This window comes from Cavia porcellus, unplaced genomic scaffold, assembly GCF_034190915.1.
Source record: "Cavia porcellus strain 051 isolate PalLab524CR breed Dunkin Hartley unplaced genomic scaffold, mCavPor4.1 scaffold_22, whole genome shotgun sequence".
In the NCBI taxonomy this organism is placed as follows: domain Eukaryota; kingdom Metazoa; phylum Chordata; class Mammalia; order Rodentia; family Caviidae; genus Cavia; species Cavia porcellus.
In genome coordinates, this window is record NW_026947505.1 from 20,264,650 (window position 1) to 20,289,543 (window position 24,894).

General features: G+C 37.5%; 1 protein-coding gene across 3 annotated transcripts in view; it reads left to right on the forward strand.

Annotated features, from left to right (window-relative positions):
• The window catches only part of Plekhg1 (pleckstrin homology and RhoGEF domain containing G1), a 209,499-nt gene that overhangs the window by 41,303 nt on the left and 143,302 nt on the right, over positions 1 to 24,894 (forward strand). For all 3 annotated transcript variants that reach the window (XM_063232903.1, XM_063232905.1, XM_063232904.1), the window contains exon 2: positions 15,303 to 15,345. The gene's annotated coding sequence lies outside the window, so the exon portion shown is untranslated. The remainder of the gene's footprint in view (positions 1 to 15,302; positions 15,346 to 24,894) is intronic.

A 24,894-nucleotide genomic window follows, 5' to 3' on the forward strand; every position in this document is an offset into this window, starting at 1 on the left:
GACCCAGGTCTAAATATAAAATTCACTTATATTTCATATACACCTTCTACACATAGCCTGAGTAAAATGTTATACAGTATTTTGGGATGTGCATGTGTTTTGACTAACCTGTCTAATGAAGTCAGGTGTGAAATGTACCTTTATGATTCCAAAAAGTTTCAGATTTTGAACTTTTGACTTAGGGATGCTAAACTTGTATAGTCGAAATGTGTGGCTGAGAGCCTGATGGAGTTGGTGAAATTTTAAACAGTAGTTGGGGAAAAGAGTAACAAGATCAAAAGGCACATAATGTGCTCACAATAAATTATCCAGTGCCACAATGACTTCTATAATTGAACATTCAAGGCTGACTTGAAAAATGCATGAAGGCAGGCGATGGCTTTGGGATAAAACTTCTTTAAAAGAAATGAAGTGAATAAAAATATTTAAAATACTGTAACTGAAAGAATACATTTCTCCATCATTAGAACAAATGGCTTAAATTCATACATATGGAAAACTTTAACTTTCAGTCCTAGACTCTAAGCCTACTTCTGGGAGAAAACCCATTAAAATAATGAAGTAATGAAATAATTGAACAATAAATCCTGGTTGTTTGAAGAACAGGGCAAATACTTGGAGGAACATCATCATTTCCATTCTTTGGGATTATTACAAACACCAGCATCTGTCTTTGCTTGTGGTTGCAACCGATGTCAGAGGAGGGTGGGGAGGAATCCAAGCACACTGTCCTTCCATGAAGTGCCAGCAGCATTTTGGAGCGACGCAGAAACATAAAACAACTCAGAACCTAGAGTAGTTAAAGAGCTCTTCCCTTTGAAAAAATAATTAGTTCTCAGTCTATTTTGAGCTGAATATTCAATAGGCCTGTCACGGGGAACCAAAGGAAATGAAAAAGAAGGCGGAGACGTTCCTACCCTTGAAAGGTTTATAACAGCGTGCTTTGAATTTCACACAAATGTTTTACATTATTTCATTAAGTTTACTCCAGTACATTCCAATTAGTTTCCTGGAGAGCAAGTAAATTGCAGCTTTCACTGCCTGTTTTTGTTTTTGTTTTTTTGGAGCTATGGGGACTGTGTGCTACAACTTTTGCCCTTATTACACGGCATTGAAATGTGCTAATGTCCTGAACTCACAGAATGAGAAATTTAGTAATCTTTTAATTAAAATAAAGCATATGAGGGATGAGCATTTTAGAAGAATCATGGTTCTGTTGTTTCTGCTTTGGAATTTGTGGGTCAGCTATAATTTTTAGTTTAGTGCTATTGGGCAATAATGTATCTTGACTGAGGTCTCTTCATTTTGTAGGACCAACATCTCAGCTTCCTTGGGGCTACACTTTTTTTTAATTTCACAAGTTCAAATGCACTAGTCATGACACGATGCATTTCCAGTGAGCTATGTGTGTGATTTTTTTTTTCCTCAGTTGCCAGACCCTGGATTTTTAAGATACACAACTGATTTAACAGCTTTACAGGGAGTGTAAATACACTCAACCATGTTAAATGGTAGTGTTAATTATAAACTACATACTGATTTCATGTGTGCTTTCAAAATGTTACGTCGCTTAACACTAGGAAACTTGACAGGTGCATAGTGATTCAGCAGGGACCTGTTAGGTCATTAAATGTAGTACAATTCCTAATTTTATGCACTGTATGATGTGCATAATGTATTCTGATTATATGCTTAGTAGTTACAAAAGGCAGGACTATAGGCCTTTTCTATTTTGAATTTAATTTTATTTATTTATTTATTTATTTATTTATTTATTTTTGGTGCTGGTGATCGAACTCACGACCTCGTGTTTGCGAAGCAGGTACTTACACCACTGAGCTAAACCTCTGGCCTGTATTTTGAATTTTAAAGTGTATTTTAAATATATATATTTTGGGCACTAACACAGGGCATTCCCAAGCTGAAAGCATGAAACAATTACTTGTTTCTGGTTGAGTTAGCATTGCAGATAAGTTAATGGCTTCCTGTGCAAATAATTTAGAGTCAGCATACCTAAGATTGCAGTTCAGTTTTCTTAAAAGACATGCAAGAGTTATCTACAAATATGAATCCCTACCACAGTCATTAAACTTCAAAGTGTTAATGCTCATGAAAATACCACCTATTTTGAAATCAGTATCGGATTTAAAATTTCAGCATAAAATAGCCAGATCATACAAAGTGTACTGCCTATCCCTCTGGAACAGTCACACTTACAGAGAGGGACAGGGCCGCATCCCGTCTCTGAGTGGCTTCCCTGTGGCTGAACTCTGCAGTCCCCTAGTCTAATGGTCGTTGCTGTAATGCATGTGGTTCCTCTGGGAGCATGTTTTGCTTTGCCAGTGCTGTCTTCCTCTTTTCCCTTCCTGTGATCATTCATTCTTCACCAGAGCACAAACACTGCCCCTGCACAAAGGAACAGATCTTCCTGTCCTTGGCTTTGTTTAAAAACTTGCTTTCCAATCAGGATTTCAATTTTTGTAAAATCTCTTGTTTAATCATTTATACTGTAGTTAGCTTCCTCTGTTTGAAGCCTAGGTTCTACTTTTAAAATATTCTCTTCGTTAAAAATTAAATGCTTCATTAGTAACAGTTGACTTACTCCAAATGGCTGTATTGCTTTAAAAATATAAATACTTTGGAAAAGGATGAAATTAAATAGAAAAACCTTATTCTTCAGTACCATCATTACTATGATCACCAGGTTAGTCTTGGCTGTCACCAACTTCTTATCTAAGGCATCTGTTGAACTACTGGTCTGAGGATTTTTGCATTCTTCTCTCACCTCTTCTGTCTTCGCCTAAGGTGATAAACCAGCCCTGGTTTACACAGAACATTCCCAGTTTTGGTGCAGAAAGTCCCAAGTCTGGGAACCCCCTGGTCCTAGGATGGTCAGTCACCCTACCTGTGACCTCCCCATTTGCTAAACTACAACTTCTACAGTGTCAGAGTTTAACACATTTGGAATTTTTATTGTTATGGCATAGCAATGGGGCTCTTTTGTTTGTTTGTTTCATCTGGATTGTTTCTAAAAATCTTAAGCCAATATACAAATATTATTCACCGTGGACCCTGGTAATAATATTAGATTCATGTAGGAAAACTCATATTCTGAATTTACCTACTTGAAAGAGATGTTCACAACAGCTTCATTTCTTTGAAGACACTTCTCTGTTTTGGGGTTGTATTTAACATCTACTGATTTTTCTGTTATTCTATACTGTTCCTTGCTTAGTTTTTTTTTTTTTTTTAAGTCAGTAGGATATTCACTTGAGTTACTTTTCATATATAATATACATGAGGATGTTAAAATCTCTTATTACATGTTTAAAATGTCTGATTTTACCCTCAACCTTAACTGATAATTTCAGTCTAGATTTAAAATGGTTATTCCTCAGCATTGAAGGCATTGCATCTGTGATACCTTCAGTCTAGTGTAATCAGTAAGTCATATATGGAGCAGACTCTTGTAGCTTGGTTAATTTTTGTACATGTCAGTGTCTGTTACCTCTTTGTAGTTAGGAATTTTTGCTTTATTTTGAATCTGAAATTGTTGAATCTGATGTTTGTTTTGTTTTGTTTTGTTTTGTTTATCTTTATGATGTAGACTATTTTCATTCAGGATCTTTTTCTGTCTGCTACTTACCTAGAACTCTACTAGGTGAATTTTGGATCCATCAAGTTGATTCTGTGTGTGTTACCTACTTCATTAAATTTTGCAACCTGTTGGATGAATCTTTAGCCATGTAAATTCTATTATTCAATCCATTGAGTTTTCCATGTAGACACTTTTTAGTAATCTGAGAACTTTCTCAGTCTTGTTTTTTCCCAAAAGAAGTATGAGCACCTGTGACTACTGCACTGGCTCTTTAAGATGTAATGTTTTTCACAGATGATTTTCTTTTCCAGCATCAAAAACTACTTGTTTGTTAATTTTTACATAGAATATATTTCTGTTTTCCATAAAGCTATCTTGTGGTTTCTTAGAATGGTTTAGGGTTTCTGCCTTTCTATGCTCTCTCGGTGTTTTCCCCTCCTTGTATCCTGTGTTCACAGAAGGTTCTAGAACACCGCTGTCAGCCAGCAGCTTCCATTTTCCTCACGTTCATTGCCTTTCCTTTTCATCTCTCCACCCTCACTCTTGCTGAGGATCACCCCAGTTAAGAAAGATTTCTGAAATGAAGGTAAGTAAAGGTAGGAAGACGACCAGAACCTTCTTAGGTCTGGGCAGAAGAGGAGAGTTCTGTCGGCCAGGAGGAATCTCTCCTGCCAGGGCCCTCTTGTGTGAGAGGAGCTATTCACAGTTTGAGAGCTTGTGTTTCTGACTCTTACCTAGAAAATCAATTAGATTGAAACTCAGTTTCTGAAATTATTTTATGTTCCAAAATTCTTCTAAGAATTAGTCAGTAGATGACCGAAATAGAAGCTATTAAAATTCTCTTTCTATAGCAGGAAATAGCATTATATAATCTGGATGCATTCCTAAAATCTCTTTGTGGTTTGGCTTCAGTAAATTACTTCTTTACTTACAGCTTTTAAAATGTATTTAGAATTAAGTTTAAAGAGTGAGAACCACATGTGTAAACATCAATGAATACCATTCTTTCAATGAATGAGGAATGTTATGTATATTCTTTCTTCACTTCCTCTATAAAGCCCATTTCTTTTGGGAAGGCTTTAGCTTATATTGTACTCACCTTAAAAAGTGAAAGGCATTCAATTAAGTGTATTTTAACTCAGCCACGAAGTTTCATTATTGCTACTGAGAAGGGCTGGATCCAGATCTTTGTATGTAATATTTTTAAATTGAACTGTCTTAAAATAGTGAATGATAATACGTATGACATTAGAGTAGAGAATAGGTATATTTAAGGGATTCAAATAACCGTTGTTCTTATTCTCTGTAAGCCCTGTTTATTTTTGCTTTCTTTGGAAAAATAATTTGCAGATAGTGTATCAGTGAGACAGTAAGGCAAAGAGATGGTCAGGAGCCCATTACTTGGGGCTTGCTGGGCTGGCCGAGGAGTCAGGGTTTACCTATACAGTCTTGGGGAAACTTTTGAGAGATTAAAGCAAGTAAGTCATGTGATCATAGTTGTCAAGTACTTGCCAGGATAGAGGTAGAATTAGAGGCAGATCATGGGAGAGGTCATCTTAGAAGGCAACAGAGCCATGGGCCAATACAGTAAAGATGGTCCCTGTCCAATTCTGAATTCCTATTTCATATTAATTTGCTGCCATTAAATTGATTTACTGGTTATTTTATAGACTTACTCCCTTTGGAACTGGAATATACCTTGAATGCTCTTATGAAATTCTGTCATTATCTAAATCATAAAACCTAAGGCCTCAAGAAGTGAAGTGACTCCTGCAGGTCAGACAACTCACATAGCAGATCTGGGTTTGGCCCCAAAATTTAGACTCCAAAGCCAAAGTTTATCCCATGTACTTCGTACAGGCTAGACCAGCATCCCACCAATAGCAATGGTCCCCAACTTTTTTGGCTCCAGAGACTGCTTTCAAAGAAGTCACTTTTTCCAAGGACAGAAGTTGAGGGAAGGGCTCTGGACGGTGTAAAGGAGCACACAACCTAGTCCCGCTTGTGCTGGTTCACAGTAGGGATCTCTTTCCTGTGAGAATCTAGTGTCTCCACCGATCGATCTGACAGGAGATGGAACTCAAGTGGTGATGTGAGCAAGGGGGAGCAGCTGGTTCCTAACAAGCCATGGATTGGTACCAGTTGGTGGCCTGGGACTCAGGGAGCTCCTGACCTTCAGGCTCTAGTATCTGCTGGGCGATGACACAGACTTACTCTCTTTTCTAGTCAGCTCATGGCTGTCTTCTCACAATGACTTAATTCTAATCTTGCCTACTTTTCCCAAGTGTACATTCTTGCCCATCATATCCAAAAGACGACATTGTCTCTTGTTTCTCAGAAAAAACAGAAGTCACTCGATAATTTAACTGGGCCATGACCTGCCATCAGATCTGCTAACAATCATTATCTTCCTGTCATCTTTAAAATAGCAGGTATTTTCTCTAGGCCCTGGGTCCTAGTCTCCTGTCTTTTTAAGAATACTGTTGACTATTCTTTCTTTTCTAGTACAAGAAAAACTTGGTTTTCAAGCATAATCTGTTTTAGAAACATGTTTTTAATCTAAAGCGCTTGTATACCAAAGCAAATTTCCCCATAAAAAAATAATGGAAACTCAGATGATTCATTCCACAGTCCCAAAATAGTCATATTAAATGATTATAATACTGTAATATAATACAAAATAATAAGGAAAATACAAAATATAAGGGAAAATAAATTAACCTGTACTTATGTGAAAACCTTCATAGCTTGTGTGAGGGAGATGAGAGAGAGGAGGGTAATTGGCATGCCTACCACAGCAGGCTGTGGGTTATCACTGAAAGCTCCAAAAGCTCACCGTCACTGGTGTGGGATGACTTTCACTATGACTAATGGAACCACTGCTGTGTACTGGCTCAATGGAATCCTTTTCTTTTCATGCAGCTTTAATAAAGAACTTATGACTCTTGCCTTTGCCTCCTATGGAGGATTTCATAGAAATATGACATTGCATTGTTACCCAGATTCATTGCTCACACTGATACAGCCTTATTTGGGTGGTGCTTTCCTGCACAATTTTGCACTGTTTTCCACATTTTAAACATCTTCTTAATCTCATTTGAAGTGAAGGATTCTTCTGCCTTTTTCTCCTCTTCCTCTGCAGACAAGATCCCCTTCCATAACCTCTTGCTCTTGTGAGGGAAGAGAGAGGGAGAGATCGAGAGAGAGAGCCAGTGGCTCAGTTGTGATCATGTGACATTCAGCCTCACATACTACTTGTATTGCAAGACATCATTTGTTTAGCAAGCTAAAATGTATTAGAAGTATTTGCTCATCTTACAGAATACTCACAGAACAAGGTTCTTGCAATCCAAGGACTGGGTGTATTTTGAATTCCTTCTTCTCTAAAAAGATCTGTCTGTTCAGTATTTATATTCTGTCTCATCCAGACTCTCCCAATTAAAGCTTGCTCTGAATCCCTACCTCGCTGTAGCTCTTTCAAGTTCCTTCTTTTTAGGCCTTATCAGTAATAGCTAGCATTTCATTCCTCTGCTGAGACGGTTTCTACTCCAGCCTCACAGTTCACAAAGCAGTTCTCACAGAAACTGGCAATGACCTCGTGTAACTAATTCCAGCAAGCATGTTTCACTGGGTTATTCATTTAACAGTTACCTGTGAGAGCCACTGTGCACTGGGCACTGGCATGCTGTGTGCACAAAAGAATGGGCTGTGAGGACTAATGAGGAGATAGATGCTAAGCACATACCTAGAGTTAGTACATATTTAGACCCAAAGGCACAACTCCAAGTCTTTTTATGGAAGTAGCTACTATATTTCAATTTTTTTAGTAGGTACTGTATTTCCATATCATAATAAAATGAGGCAACGTGTTCTCCAGCACACCTATAAAATGGAAGTATTACCCTTTTTTCTGGATTTAACTTTAATATCACATGTCCAAATGCCCATTTTTATATATGCTCAAGTATCTGAGCTAATCACGAAGTTAGAAACCAAACATATATATTCTAAATAAAATTGACTCTAAAATAAATCAAACATATTTAAAATAGTCTATACTGGTTAAATAGATTGGAGGAAATCCTAGCAGTTTCTTGTGAAGGAGACTAAAAACATGCAGAATGGGTGATCTGTGAGGTTCTGGCTCCCTGGAATGTGTTTGAAATAGTAATCATACTGTTTGGAGCCTTTTTAAGATCAGCAAAATAATTTTCAGCACTCACTAGATATGCTAATGGAAACTTAAGCAATGTAAAAGCAGTTTGCTTAAGTAGAGATTGAAAATGGCAAGGTTTCTTTGCATGCCTTTTCCGCACAGGCTACATTATTCAGTTTTAACATTTCCTCTCTTTTTAAAAGTAAAAACAGTCCACATTCTCAAAACCAGAGATTTCCAGGAAGTACAAGTTGTTATAATGCCAAGGAACATGTAGATGAATAAATCACTGTTTGGTAGTAACTGTAACAGCATTTTATTGGAAGTCAGGCCCTGTATTCATATTTCTTTCTTTTTCTCTTGAACCTGAAAGCTCATTAAAATGTTCTCAAGATAGATAAAAATTCTGTGATATATTTGGTGGCTCATTTTTTTAAAAAGACCTGATATGTCAAGCCTATTTTTCTTGGCTGATGTGGAAAGGGTAAAAACAGTGCCTTCAGTAAAAGAAATTATCCTTCTAAATGTATCATTTACAAATGATGGAGTAGTTTTTTCCATATGTTGTCTGAATAAAGTAATGTTTTCGAGGAATTTTTAAAGTCTATATTCACCATTAAATAGGACAATACAAATTCAGATGGTTAAATCTGTCCCCCAAAGTATTAGTTTATTAATGAACTGACAAAAGAAACTTGATGTCCTGTTTCTCCTCCAAATCTATTTTACTTATGAGATAGTCTAACTCTTCATAGCTTACTGAATACTGCTCATTTTAAGGGCATTTCACTGTGTTTACTAACATTGTTCCTTTTCACTACTTGGTCACATGCTCTAAATTGCTAAGAATTATTGATGTAGATTGAAAGCTTTTGAACTTTATGAAAGGTAGTGCTTACGAGATGTTTCTGCTAAGAAAGTGTTTATCAATTTCTGTAGCTTCACGCATTTTACTATGCGTAGAATCTGCCAAACCTTCCTAACTTTCATAGGTGCCTTCCTTTTTCTAGCTTCTGTCTGTCCTTGATCACTGGAAAGTCTTTCCTTCCTCATAATAATCCTCCATTGGTGTGCTACCGAGCTCCAGTCGTTAATATTAAAGTTGTAAATGTTCATGCTTTCAAAGCACACTATTTAATTGCAACCTTCTTTTGACAAGAAAATGTTCTTTGTCCTCTTATTTTTATAACTTTTTGGACATTTCAATTATTTCAGTTTTTCTTTTTTTTTTTTAAGCTAGTAATAATAGTCCTTGTAGAAAACAGGAACCATTTTACAAGAGACTTTTCCCAGCAAAAGCAAAAATAAGATCCCTAGAAATATATCTAAGGAGAGAGATCTGAGAGACTTTTGTGAAGAAAACCACTTTGATTGAAAGAAATTCAAAGAGCTTAATAGGAAGGGGACTAAAATGGGTTCCTAGATCATCTTACTATGATGTCAATTCTGCCACATACAGGTACAGTACAGTCCCAAGAAATCCAACGTATTTTTGGTGGAATTTAGGATAATACTAAAATTGATACAGAAGAGCAATATTCATAAATATTCAAATGATCCTAAAGAAGAAGAGGTAGAAGGATTTGATGATGTCATTCAGATAGATTACATTAGATTAGATTAGACTAGATTGGATTAGATGTAAAGCCTTAGTAAATTAGTCATTTATCTATTTTGGGAGTTTTGGGAGTAAAGGTAAGTAATTAGACTAATAAAACAGAAGTCCTGAAATAGGACCACATTTATATAAAAAGGTAATATGTGAAAGAGCTGAATTGCAAATCAATGAAAAGGATAAATTTATAAATTTATAATTGTTTATCCTTATGAAAAAATGAAAATGCATCCCCTGTCTCATACCAGATACATTAATCAGTTTCAAATGAATCAAAGACGATAATGTGAGATAATTATAAAACTTTTTAAAATAAACAAATAACTTTCATATCCTTAAGTGAGGAAACTAATTTTTTAAACAAGACAGAAAAGTCATTAAGAGACACATACATCTGTATCACATTTAAGATCTCATTTGTCAAGTGAAACTGAAGATAAACCATACCCCACAAAGGACAGATAGATTTACAGATTGAAGAATAGGTAATTAACTCCAACAAATTCATAAGAAAAAGATAACCTAACAGAAAAATGGGGAAATACCCGAATTAAGTTTTCCACAGGAAAGAAATATGAGTAGCCAATAACATACAGAAATATGCCCCAACTTCATTAGAAATTAGGAAAGTGCGAATTTACACCACAGTCATACCACGTCACACTACTCAGATAGCTATATTAAATTTTATAATATCAAGTGTTAGCTATGTGAACAATTAAACTATACAATTAACAAAACAACATGAAGGGACTTCACACACATAATATTGAATAGGAGAGAGTAAGTCACAGTGGTGTTGGTAGAAGTATGTTTTATAAGTTCAAAGTATACAACATTTGATCAGAATGAGATTCCTCCATGCTGGCTCATTCTCCATCCACCATAGATTAACAGCAGCTCCAGCCTCTAAATGCTCTCTTGTTTACATGTAAGAGGAGCAGAAAAAGGTCTGTCTCCTTTCCAATAAAATATCCCAAATTAGCTATGATTGGCCCTGGTTGCCTGGCTCGACCATGTGCCCATCCATGAACCAGTCACAGTAACTGGGATGAAGCATGATGACTGGTGTAGCCTTCTTAATATCCTGGGAGACAGAAATGCTGGTTTCAGAGTGCTAAGAGGTTAGGTAGACATCGGGTCTCTAAAACATCAGAGAGTGTTAGACCCACTTAGTAGAAATCAGTTTGCATTACATCAACCTTTGTTATTTGCTTCTGGTCTGTGAATGGTATGAAGCAGATCCAAGAATGGCAGATAGAAGCCAAAAACAAGTTTTTATGTTGCGATAGACCCAGAGTCACAAGTTGGGTAGCTAGCATTCCCACATCAGAAGGGATAGATGGGGAGTCACACACACACACACACACACACACACACACACACACACACACACCCATGGCAGCAATGGGCAGAAGCGAGAATCTAATCCAAATAGAGAATCTTTGGGGATTCACATGATCAAATTTTGTATCACCTCAAACATAATTTATGGTTGTCTATTTGACCATCTGTGTTACTGATTTAAAAAAATACCTCATAGAAACTTATAGAGGGAACAGTAATAGATTTTTCTGCTTTTGCCTTTATTAGTTTTACATACTGATCTGTTCTGTCATTTTTGATAGACCGTTAGGTAGATTTTCACTCTCATATCAGGTTCATATTTTTTACACAAGAAATAAAGACACACTTTGTGCTAATGAACAAATTCCTGTGGCTCTTTATCTCAAATAACTGATATTTTATGGGAAATGTTTATGCTTTGGATTTTTGCACAGTTGTCATTATAAGTAGAACTATTATTAACAGACATGATTTTGAGTCATTTCTTGGTCAAGTCATGCCAGGCTGAGGGCATTAAAAACTGCTCTTTAAGCAAGACATGGAGACATATCTGTAATCTCACATTTTGGAAAGCCAAGGCAGGAGGCAGGTTTGAGCCCACCTGGGCAAATTAGTAACTTAGCAACACCAGTGTCAAAATTAAAAAACAAAAAGGACTGAGGGTGGGAGGAGATGGGAGAAAGAGGAAGCAAAAATGATCAAGGGGTGATATGGATATGTACAGATTTCCCAAGATGAATGCAATTATTGTGTATTGCAAATCAACACTAATAAAGAAACTAAAAAAAAAAACCTGGTTTTACCTAGTGACATAATAAAACAGGCCATTTTTTTTGTACTACACATAAAAATAAAACTTGGTCCCTTTTATGGTAGCTTTATTAACATTTATTCTGGAATAACTACATGTGATTCTATAATTTTTGTCACAAAACTTGTAGTCTCTCTCTTCACTCAATGTGTTTGTCTAAAATTAAAGGCAAGCTTATTTTAGACATTGTAGCTAAAAGTACATGGTGCTATACTGGACTTACCTCTCCTTTTTACGAAACCAACCTTGACATTTTATTTATTTTTACACTCAAGCTCACATTAGTTGCATTTTGCCTATATAACCTTTTTTAAACATCACCTTGCTTATACTCCAGACTATAAGCTTAGCATTGTTCTTTGGCCAAAAGCAATAAAATGTGACCCGTTTCACCACAATTCAGTGAAGTGCAATCAGCATTTTCTTTACACAAATGTAACATTGATGGCTATTTTGTAACATTTCCCTAACCTTCAGAAATGTAATGAAGTTTTGATTTGGTTTTTTACATCAAATTCTATTTGTATTTAATGCCATGAGTACACTACATTAGTAGATTGTGCACTTAAGGCTAGATAATCAAATATTCTTAATGGACTTTTTTCTAAAAATCCTATATTGAGTTTACAGAACAGCCCTGAGGTTTTCAAGTATTCAACTATAAATAAGCATTGCTGAGTGTAAAAGCCTTCTTGCTATTCTTATATTCCTATAATGACCAAAAATACCAGTTCCTTGGTTTACCACATATTGAATTTCCTGACCATTTTGTACGTTTTTATTTTTAAAAACTACATTTATACTTTTCATAATTTCTTATGAGGAAATTATTATCCTAACCTAAAGATTTCCTTAAATGTTTTCTATATAGATTGTTTACCATAAGCACAATTTTCCTGTACATGATCTATTTTCAGATTGTCTCTATTTTCATTTGTTTGTGACTAGCATTGTTGCAACTGGACAAAAATTATTCATTTTTATATATTGCATGTAAGATCATCTTGTGGCACTGTCACCCTTCTCCCTTCCCAGTAGGTTCTTAAAGCATATTTCTTTAGAGTATTCTAAGAACTCAGGCTCGTCCCATGCTTATTACAGTAATGTGGTCTATTCATTTCCTCTTCCTATTACAAAGTAAGCATCTACTTTTAGGCTTATTTATTTTTCTAAATTTGAAGTATTTTTAATTTTTAATTGTACATATTGTATATATTTGTAAAATATTGTACATATTTATGGGATACATAGCAATTGTACATATTGTACATATTTATGAGATACACAGCAATATATATAGATATGTATAGTGACACATAGTGTGAGATATATATATGTCAGACCAGGACAATTGGTATAGCTATCACCTCAAACTTTTAGCATTTCTTTGTATTGGAAACATTCTGAACCCTGTCTATTTGCTATCTTGAAAAAGGCAATGAATTGTCAACCACCGTTACCTAACTGAGCTGCAGGACATCAGAAGTCCTCCTCCTGTCCGGCTGCACCTGTACTCCCTGCCCATCCTGTCCCCACCCTTTCCTGCTTCTGATAGCACTTTGTTGCTCTCTGCTTCTGGGCCTGCACATTTCACTTTTAATCCTAACTTGGTATAAAGTGTGGTATTTGTTGATTTAGGTCTTTTTTAAAAGTTATGGTAAATCATTCTTTTAGTTTTAGGTTACTGAGAGACTATCAGATACAGTTTTTGAGTTTATCATGTAGCATGTTATTTAGTGGCTTCAAAGACTTGAATGTGTGTAAATCTCTTGTGATCTATGGCTGGGGCATAACTGTTCTCTAATGATGTGTCATATAGTAGAGATTCAGTTTTCTAAATCCCGTGTTTCCCTAGACTTACATCTTGTCTAAATCAGCAAACTCTCTTACTTTTCTCTTTGTGCCTTGTTAAGTTTGGTTATCAGATTTCTGTTAGTGTTGTCAAACAAACAGGACAACATTGTTTTTTCTATATCCTAAAAGCTTTTAGTATAGTTTGGGAATTACCTAATCCTTGAAGTAACTGTACGTACTAGTTCTTTGGCCTTTGTATTTTGGTTTCAACTTTGATCATTAAGTATCACATTGGAAAACTGTCTCCACTGAGAGGTTCAAATGTATCCCAAGAATATTTTTATAGAGTAGTCTTAATTTCACTGTTCCATTTCTGTGATACATTTCTTGAATAATTCTAGACTCATGTTGGATTTTAAAACTAGATTTTTCAGAAATTATCGACTAGATATTTCACTTTTCAGTGAACAGCTTTTGTTTTTTAAATGTTGAAAACATGCATTTCTTTTATTTCCATTTCTGCATTTCTAATATAGTTATAGTTGTTCTCTAACCTAACAGGCTAAGTATTTATTTTATTTCTTTGTTCTCTCTAATTTAAAAAAACTACATATTACTAGTGTCATAAATGAAGCAGCTTTTCTTTTTTGCTTCCCATAAACAATAAAATTAGGTCACTTTTATTATCTATTCCCACTTACTCCTCCATTTTTGGATAACAAGTAAAATTTCACACTGGCTTGGAGCTCGATAGCATAGTAAATTTTTCATTAGTTTTTTTTTAACTGAAAATTCATGTTCTCTTTGGACAATTTGTATAACTATAAAATTATCTTTCATTCCCTGCTTTCAATGTTATTCTGTAACTATTATTTTACTCTTTATGTTTTTGATGGATACTTCAGTCAACTGGCATATTTTTGAGTGACTTCATTAAAAATACAAATCTGATGAATTTTCTAGGCACATCTGCTTTTCTATTAAAATTCTGCAAACATTGGGCAGGGGATTTAGCTCAGTGGCATAAGTGCCTGCCTGGCAAGTGCTAGTCATGAGTTCAATCCCCGGTACCAAAAAAAAAAAAAAAAAAAAAAAAAAAATCTGCAGACATTGAAGTGCCTGTGGTTCTCTTTTTTTTTTTTTTTAACTGACAATCAAGACAGGACCTTATGCTTGCCAGATACATTCTTATGCCCGCTGGTCGATATCCCCAGCCCATATGGTCCTTCTTTTTTTCTAAAATAGTGAACAAAGAAACCATGACCCCCAAATCTTAGCAGATGTAAGCACCTCCCACACCCGCACCCTCCCATCCCACTCCCCACTCCCCCACCCCCCCATTTCCCCACTCCCCCACTCTTCCGCCACACTCCCCCCGCTGCACCCCTGCTCCTTGAGCTAGCTACTCTGTCTTGCAAAGACGGAAGCTCAGAGGAAACTCAAGGTATAGTCATAGAGAACTCATGGATAGAGTGGCCATGGCCTTTACACTGTTGTTCACCATCCTGTGGAGGAGTTGTTTTTGGGAGAAAGGAATTGCGCGGCTGTATCTGAAACCATCGCTCTACTCCCACTTCCTTGTTTCAGGGCCATGAGTTCATCTCTCCTCCATTAGGGAAAATTCTTCCTGGTTTCAGGCAAGTCATTGGGTTCTGGTGTTTGCAGAGCCATCGAAAGTTCAAGTCTTTTGAGTTTTCTAAGTATTTCAAGGGAAAATCAGAGATGATGGGATGTCAGTAACTTTGTAGAGCAGCATCCTGTAAATCTTTTGCTTTTTCATTCATTTTTCATGATTAAGTCTGTTATGGACGAGCTATGGTATTTCCCTGGGAAAATTCTGGTCTTTTTTTGTATGCAGTCTTTTTTTATTATTTTTTTCTCCTTAAGACTAGCCCTGATATCTCATCCATGTTCTGTTCTAATTATTCCAAAAAACTAATATTTGAATAAAGCTATTTGTGTTTTTGTATTTCTATTGCAGGTGAAGACTGATGTTGGAAGTTGTGGATTGAGACACTGAAGAGGTGAGCTTCAACTCTGAGTGAGCCATCGGCATGTTTTTTAATTACTTGAGTGTGAAATTCTTTTAAAAGTTAATATGTTTACAATTTAGGTTTATTGGCTATTTGTTGTGTACCTACAGGCCAAACTTTTCTGTTTGCAAGTTTTTGAAAACAGGAAACTTTTTTTGGAAGACAGACTAACAAATATTGTTACTAAAGATGGAAAATAAAAGAAAAACGCACACTTTACTATAACATTCACAAAGCGTAAACCTGGGGTCAGAAAGAGTCCGCCGCAGCCCCACCATTTGGGAGTCATTTGGTCCTGTTGGCCTGCTAAGAACTAATGAATTTAGTCCTTGTTTTAGGCAGCTTTTCATCAAAGTTCTATTTGTCTTTTTTAACATCTTCTTTTTCCTCAAGATTTAAAATCTCTTTCTGATTCTGTGATGGCAGTACTTGAAAAACCACAATGAAAATTAAAAGACAAAGAACAGAAAGGAATAGGAGTATCCCTTTCTTTGAGGTCCAGGCACTCATGTTTCTGCTTCTTTCCTAACTACTTTAATGTGTCACACTCTGACCATGTTATTAGCTGTTTGTCAAGACCCCAAATGGTGAAGTAATGATGTTTAATTGTGTTATTAGATACTGAGTGAAGTAACCAGAATATATGAGGAAATTCAGGAAGGTATCACATGCTACTGAAAAAAAGATTTATATTTCACTTTTATCCTGGAACTATTTTTTTCAAAACCAAAATAAAAACAAACTGAAAAGCTCCCATGTAATCGTGAGTTAGTCTTGTTGGCTTAACAAGCAAAATAATGATGTTTCATCTGAGTCATAAATACTTGATATACTGAATTATTCTTGAACCACTCAAAGTTATTACAAAGGCACACGGCATTTCATTGGAGTAAAGGTTGCTTTGCTTGTGTCAGAGTTCATCAGTGTTTTGTTAACTGGTAAAACAATGGTTTTCCTCCCCCAGCTCTTCATTCCTGACAGGAAAGTCCCTAAGTTCCTTTGATTAGTTTACGTCTGGAATGCTGAGTAGTTTAAAACCAGAACTTTATGGTCCAGACCTGACTTACTATTAGCTGACTTAGCCACACTGTTCAGGGCCCATGATGTTTATCACAGACCATGAAAAATTTTTAATTTTAATTTCTCTTAAAAGCAAAGAGAAAAAAACTGAATCTGGTGATGAGTATGTAGTGTGGAACCCGGCCTGGATTACATTTGTCACAATAACAGTGCAGTTGTAAAATATAATTCTAAGTATTTTTTATGCTAAAGGAGGTCCACAAAGGGCCAGAACCTATAGAGGTTGTCATGTGGCCCCACAGTTACAGTAAGATGTGCAGGAGAGTCATTTAAGGTTTTGTTTTCTTCAATGAGTAACTTCTTTTGCTTTTTAGAAGTGATTCTGTTCTCTGTAAATGAGTCTATGGGCCTATCACCTCCTCAGAGAGATACATGGTTCAAATATCCAGAAAGAGAAATTATATTGTTAGGTTAGACAACTGGGGTTATTCATTCTGTTTTCTTAAAATTAACTACTTTTCCCTCCAGATACCCACTGATATTCTGTTGGCTTAAAATATAATATGGAAAAAAAAGGGGAAAGGAAGCCAAGCCTGATTCAAGGGTCTTGATCATAAGTTGCCTGGGGTGCCAATCCCAGAGGACCCAGGTGACTGACTGTGCCTCTTTGATCCTGTAGGAGTCCTCCTCCTGTTCCTCCCCCTAGTGCTCATCCTCCTCCTCCTCCTGTAGCTACTCATGGGTATGAATGAGTGTAGATATTTGCAAGGACCATGAGTCATTTGGTTTGTTTTGTTTTTCAAAGCTATGATCTAGTTTTGGAGAAAATATGTTTTGTTATTCTTCAACATCAGTGAGTCTCTACATTGAGCAAAGAATATCCTTTGAAAGTTGCTTGTTGATTTAAAACGAGTATGTTGCCTGTCTGAAGCACTTCTCTTTCCTACATAATCTCCCTGAGGACCAGGGTCTTTGATTGTTTTGTTTGCTGCTAGAGACTTTAAGAAAAGATGAAGTATAAATAAGAGAAGCTCAAATGTTTGCTGAAAGAATGAACTAATTTCCTCTTTTACAAACTCAAGTTGAATGCCCTGATAGTGCTCTGCATGTGTAAGACTACTGAACCATTTGCTCTCAGATGGCATGTGTCTTGGTGTGTATGCAAACATGGGTATCATACCTCAGTAGAAAGCTGTAATCTCGCAGCCACATAGCACAGCTGCAGATGGGAGCTGTCCTGGATATGGAGCAAGTCAGTTTATGTGCTGATATCAAAAAGCCAGTGAGCAACAATCAAGTTAAGTGAAGAATGCAAGAAGATGCTGGAGATAAGTGCCCCTATCTTTAGTTATTGAGGATCTAAGACTAAGGTCGTACTAGAGAAAAGAAAAAGAAGGAAGGCAGGAAAGAATGAAGGAGAGAGAGACAGAAAGAGAGAGAGAGACAGAGAGAACTGACCTTAATTAGTATAATTAATTAGGAGTCCTAACTTACAGAAACCTTTAGCGCCCACCACCACCATACTAGGGGGTGAACACATCCACACCCTTTTTAATTTTTAGCTAAGCAGGCCTTCCTGGGCTTGAATGTATAATCCTCCTGCCTCAGCCTCACAGTGTGCTAGAATTACAGGCATGCGCCGCCATGTCTGGGTCAGAAACTGTTGAGCCATCAAGGTGTGAAGGCCTGTTTTACATAAACTATTGGTTTGTTAACCTCTGTTAGTGTGACATGTGTGTGTGTGTGTGTGTGTGTGCGCGCACACGCATGCGCTTAGCTTTGAGACTATACATTTTTCAGGTACCACAGAGATGGGTGATCGTCTGAAGGATAAAATCGTCCCTGTATTTTGTTCTATGTGCCTTTCTATCCATGACTTCCCCTATTCTGGCTCTTTGATGCAGAGTTCAGGACCAAGCTGTTGTTTACAGTGCATGATGCAAGACTCCCAGAGGGGTGCAAAGGTGCCCGTTAACTTTCTGGTGTGATACCAGGCACTGTGGTGTTGTGGGCATATGGATCTTTACTCTTCTTCCTAGAATTTTCTGAGTTCCTGACACTATTGAGGCAAGTCCTGCAACAGTGGAGAGCTTGTTAGTAAAGATGCCAAAGATTAAAATGACAAATTTCCTGCCCAGGATTTTGCCATTAGAGCCAGCATGCTCTGTGACCCTCCCAGGGGCTCACTTTTCTCTAGAGAATAAGCACTTTCCCAGAGTTTCTCTCATCCCTTCCTGTTCTGCAGCATCAGCAGAGTCACCCATTGAGCCCACTCAAGCCAGTAGACGGTTTCATGGTACCCTGAAAGCACATGGTCTTAAGCTGAATGTTTTGTGGCCATGGAATATTGAGGCTTTTTACCCCTGAGACTTAGAACAACATAGGGCAGGGCTGCTCAGGAAGGAGTCAACACTACTTTTCATGGGTCTCTCAGATGACCTTGGTTCTGTGCCCCAGGGCCCTGCAGGTGCCTTGCTTAATGTTGATAGATTCCTTGGAAAGCAGCTAATAGAAGAATGATCAGTGGTTACAGCATTAATGATTTGCATTGTGAATAAGTAGCTTGTTGTATTGAGCTAGACATTGCTAATAATGTACTATCGGGTGGAATTATTGGCAGCATGATAGAGGAGCACAAGGACCTAAGTGCAGGGTGTAATCTTTAAAAAGTCATTGAAGTGTTTTCTTTGAGTTGTTTCCAATGCAGCATTCCCTGATTATCTCTTGACATGGCAAAGTCATGAATATGTTTTTTGCAAATATTTAAGATTGAAAGTGTTGCACAAACCAAACAGAGTAGTCCCAAAAAATACAGCACAGAATTATGTCATACACAGATTTGACTGTTCCTAAGCATCGAGCGTCTGTTTCCCATGAAAAAAAAAATATCTCCAGGGTGTTTGCATACCTTACACTGAGTTAAAGAGATGACACTTTTTTTTTCTTTGAGAACCTAGAATATTTCCTTGCTGCAGAACCTACAGTTGCAGCTGGTGAATGGTGCAGGGGGTTCCTAGCTACTCTTGGGAGAAAAAGAATGTCATTTTTTTAAAAAAAATTAGCATTGTTTATCCTATTGGACTTACCATTCTTGGATCAGTTATCATTATTTTCTTGCTCATTTCTCCTTTCTGTAATGACAGTGTCTGCTATGCCTGTCCCAATACTGTGTCTTAGCAGGGCTGTTCATTCTAAGTTTTTTAAAGAAAGCACTTGTTGGGGCTGGAAGGTATGATTCGGTGGTTAAAATGCTTGCCTGTGAGGCTTGGGGTTTGATCCCCAGCACTGCAAAAAACAAAAACAAAAGAAGTTCTTGTTTTCTCATGAAGGGATATCCTTCAAAATGAGGAACTAGCTCCTGTGCCTGTCTTTGGCATTGAAAGTTAGGAATTTCGGTAACAGATCTCTGTGGGAGACGACAGGGGAAGAGGGCTTCACGGTTCACTAGCTCTGGAATTTAGGCAAAGTCAGTTCCTTTTCTGCAGGGTCTTTTCTATGCTGCCCTGAATCGCATGTCTTCAACAAGAAGGTGTCATAGGCCAGATTTCCCCAGGTTTTTAAACACAGAATACCTCTGTCCACATGCCAACGTCCAGCACTGCCATCTAGCTTCTTAATCTCTTTCTGTGTTGTTTGGGGAAAAATAGTTTGTTAAAAGCAGATTTCAGATCAAGCCTGCAAAAAACAAGGGGCATGGGCACAGAACTGGGCCACAGCAAGAAATGTAGAAAAATAGGAACAGTGACCTGTCCCTGTTGGAGAAGCCAGGAGAAAGGACATTCAGAGTACAAAGCTCTGCGGCACAGTTCCATGCACTACACCTGGCTGGCCAGTGCTGGAGCCAACCCTCTTAGGTGCTATCTCCAAAGCGCTCACCTCGTGCTCTCCCCTCTGACTGACCTCAATGTTCCGTGTGGAAAATGTGAGGCATCTTGAAGCACTTAGCTAAACCACAGGTTCCAGGACCAGCGAAGGATGACATTCCATCATCACGAATTCTAGTGTGGAGAATGTTTCCCTTTGCTCTTAAATTTCCTCCAGCCTAATAACCTTTGATGGATTCCGTATGCAACACATATGTAGAAGTTGCGTAAAACCACTTAGCATAAGTTGTTATTGATAACACGATACAAGTGACCTGTTCAGGGCTCATCATGAATTCCTTCTTTGTGCAGAACACACAGCTGAGTATTGTGAGGGCTACCAAGGCAAGAAAGCTCACCCTTGGTGAGCTCAGAATGAGTCTGAGAAAGAAACACTGGTCAACAGATAACCTTTCTGTGAAGCCAGTGGGTGATCAAAACAAATTAGAAATTAAAGAAAAACTTAGTGTACATTAGAAATTAACATCAAAGGTATTAGAAAGGTGATCAGAAAAAACAGACTTTACACATAAATTGCGTACTTGTGAATGTGCTATGTCTTTGGACATCATGCTTATTTTTGGGGGTACAGAGATACCAATTCAATAAAAATAATTTATTCATACCGTCAATAATCTTTTTTATTAAGTTTATTGGCACATTTGAGATATACACAATGATAACATTCATCATAGGGAATTTGTACCTTCATGTGATACATCTTAATTCTTCCCCCATCCCCCATTCTCCTACGTTCCTTTCTTTTCTACTTGCGCTTTCTGAGAGAGCTGTTTTGAGAGAACTGTTTTAGAGCACTCATTAGGTCAGTGGATGGTCACTTCTTTCTTTCAGTTCCATCTGTTTTCCCTTGATATGTTTCAAAGCTATACTTTGGGTAAAAGTTAAAACATCGTTCATTTGTTCTATATCTAGATGCAAGACCATTGTACTTTAGAAACGTGGTAGAACATCATAGTTCCATGAAATTTGGCACCATGGAGGATTATTGGAAGTTTCATGGTTTCTACATCTGTAACTCATGGTGAATTTGGATAGACTTCTCCCAGGCTTGCTAGGTGACTATGCAAATCATTGCAGAAGGGCCATCACCTAAAATGGCAAAAGAACCAGATGTAGTCAGTGGTACCAGATCTTGTCTCAGCAGCTATAGATAATGAATCCAGTGTTTGGGAGCAGACAGTTATAATTGAAAAAATTGAAAAGCACTGCACTACATTCCCTAAGCTTAAGTCAGTAAAACAAAATTATCTCCTTGGTCTTAGGAAATCAAAGCCTGTGCTCATGGTGACTGATCTAAAGCCAGTGTCACCTCCTTCTGTCTCACTACAGATTGCATCTGGCCCCATTTCAGTTGAGCTTTCTAACGTACACATGGTTTTAGGCTTCACTGCTTTACCTCATCCTCCCTTTTTATGCCATAAGGAAAGCTGGGTTTCCTCTTGAGGGAAGAGAAAGATGGTGAGGTAAACTCACAGACCTGAGACAAAGCTTGGTATTCAGGTTAGGGGTAAGAAGTGGGAAGAGGAAAGGAGAGAGATGTCCAGCTTGGCTTTGAAAGGATGAGACTACACCAAGACATCTTCATTCTCTCCAACAGGAGAGTTAGGACACAGAGTTAGCTGTAAGAGTAAATAGTCTTGGAGGTGACTGGAAAGTTCTCAATGGAAACATCCAGCAAAGGGCTAGAAATGAGACAAGGAAGAAAGGGAACCAGAGAAAGACAGCTTGGAGATTATTTGACCAAGAGCCTCATTGCTATAATATTCCATCTGTGAAAATATGACACTGAAAATTTCCATTTTTTGAGTGACTACACTTTAGATATCAAGGAGTGCATGAAACCTTACAACATTTTGAAACACTGGACCCCACATTTTTAAAACAAAGACTATGAAAAGAAAATATCTGATTCAGTACATAAGACCGATTGCAACTCCATGTCTTTGGAGCATAAAAGATGATGATGGCTTTAATACCTTAATTCTAAAATGTAGTCACCACCAATATAATAGTCACTGTAATCTTTTTTGTTTTGTTTTTATTTTTTGTTTTCTAGGGCCAGGGATCAAACCCAGGGCTCCCATGCATGCTAGGCAAGCACACCAGTGCTGAGTAACAAACCTGGCACCTTTGCTAGTGATTTTTGAAGGAATCTGATATATGAATACCTAAATTTAACTCCACATTCAGCATCTTCTTTGCTGCCAGGAGAGGCGTTTGCAGGCCAGCCAGGCTGTGACACTGGGCACGTTCATGTTAGTACTAGATTTCCTTTCTCTCTGATTTCTGCCCTTAGGGACCTCCTGGTCATTCATCCAGCCTAGCTCACCCCAAGTGCAGTGTTAAGTATGACAGGTGTCTGGTCTGAAATTCATAAAGATGTGTTATTTCTTATTCTACAAGAAGCTACAATCTTTTTTTCTTAATCTTTATAGCTAACAAGTTACTTTGGAGCTACAGAATCCTGTAATTCCAGCACTCTTGAGAGGCTGAAGCAGGAGGACCACAAATCCAAGCCTTACCTGGGCAATTTAGTGAATCAGTAAGACCGTCCTTCAAAAAATTGTTCTGATTTTTTTTAAAAGGGCTGGGGATTTTGCTCTGTATGAAGGTCTGAGGTTCAGTTCCCAGTACCACAAAAAGGAGCAGGTAGGAGAGATTTGGGTTCCACGAAAACATCTTTGATTTGCAGGATCAGTGTGAGAAAAACACATTGAGGTCTCAGGTCACCTGGACCTGGCGGGGGAACACTGCTTACCTCCTTCTAGGGAGGCCTCAGTCAGGTTATTTGCCACTCTCATCCCAAAAGCCTGATGATAAAATGACCTGCATTTAGTAGCATATATTAGAGCCCACGAGCACCATGTTTGCTGTGGTGCCTGCCCCTTGGGAGGCCCCAAACAGAGCCTTAGAGCAGGAGCCAGAATAATGATGTTCTCTGGACTTTAGCCTTTCAAACTCAGTTCAGATTCCTTCACCTTTTCAAATTACTCCTACATGATTTGATCTTTCTCCTTCTAAATCACAGTCTCGGTTTCCTAGGAACTGTTAATGTAACAGTTTTAATTATGCATTGCTCTTGCTGCTGCTTTGGGACCTTACAAATCAGTCCTTCTACTGCGTCCACTGGTTGCTTTTCCCTAGTGCTGCTGATTTCTGCTTTAAGGGATACAAATAATTTAAAGGCAGAATCAAAGTCTTGTGCATGGCATGGAGCCCGATGCCTTATATGTAACCATTTCTAGCACATAAAATTTATTTTAAAATTCTAGATTTTTCCCAATATATTATGATTTATAAATGTTTAACATCTTTTATAGGTACCAAAGGTGTGTATGCACAAAGGTACACTTACATTATTCTACATTCAAGGATTCTTTAAAATAAAAATATAATGTATGCAGTGTGAAAAATTAAGAAACGTATGGCCCTATAAGATATCGGCAAACCACGCTGGTTTTAAGTATAGGGGGTTTGAAGACAGATGCCCTCATGAAGCATGATGAGCCCAAATTTCTTTGTTCATGTGGTAATTCCAAATAGGAAGAACATTGCAAAATGAAATTTAAAACTCCAAGAAGCTTCATTAGCCAATATTTCTGACAAAACTGACTTTTTTAAGCTCTAGACAATCTTAAAACATAGTATTACAAACGTGTTGTTTCTTGGAATAGCTATAAATTAGGAAACACTCTATTTTTTCAGTATTATTATTTTCCAAGCTTAGTATTTCTTCCCAGGTGGATTTTTATCTTTGCCTCTTCCATACAAACTACTGCCCTCCTGCACACATTAACACCATCCTGTTCTTCCTTGGGAGATTTCAGTGGAGAGGACAGTGCTGGAAAAATACCATTGAGGCGGTGTCATAGATGCTGTATTTAAAGGTAAAAATATGCTGGCATTTTTAAACTGAAACATTGTTCATTGTGGGCTTCTTTATTTACATACCTCATGTTCAGAGCCAGTTCTCAAAACTCCATGCTGTACTTTATTTTTATAATTCTAACTACAGTTTTGAGGGTCTCCTTTTAAATCACATAGGGATTGGCAAAAGAGAAATCATTTGAGACAAGTCACAGACAATTTTCACCCGCTGTACAGTGTCCTCCATCCTAAAATCACGTTTCCCTTCATTTGCAAAAAGTCTATTTCTAAATGAAACACATACTATGGATTCTAACAATATTTGGCCTATCTGGAAAGAGTAAGCCTTTAAGAAGCAGACATCCCCTTGATCTGCCAGGCCTAACGCTGCTAATAGAACATTAGGTCCACCGGAGGAGCTCTTCCCTGGGAATGGAATTTTCTCACTGGGGTCAAGGAGGAAAGTGAATAGCTGGAAACCAGATCCCTTAGCGGTGGAGAGGAGTCCTGTGGAATTGTTGCTTAGGGCTCTCCACCTCACTCATCCTACCTCTGTGGTTAAAATCTAAAATTAAAAATTTTTGCAGAATATTTGGACAGTCAACACCAAATTCCACAGCAAAAGAGTAAGAATTAGTATTCAGTTTATATAACCACGTGCATACACCATATACGTTAGGGGTAGCCAGCCTTTAATTTAAGAAAGAGTGTTTTCTTAAAGTTTATTTGGAAAACATCTGAGAGAGTGTTCTTTCCTCATGAGACATAA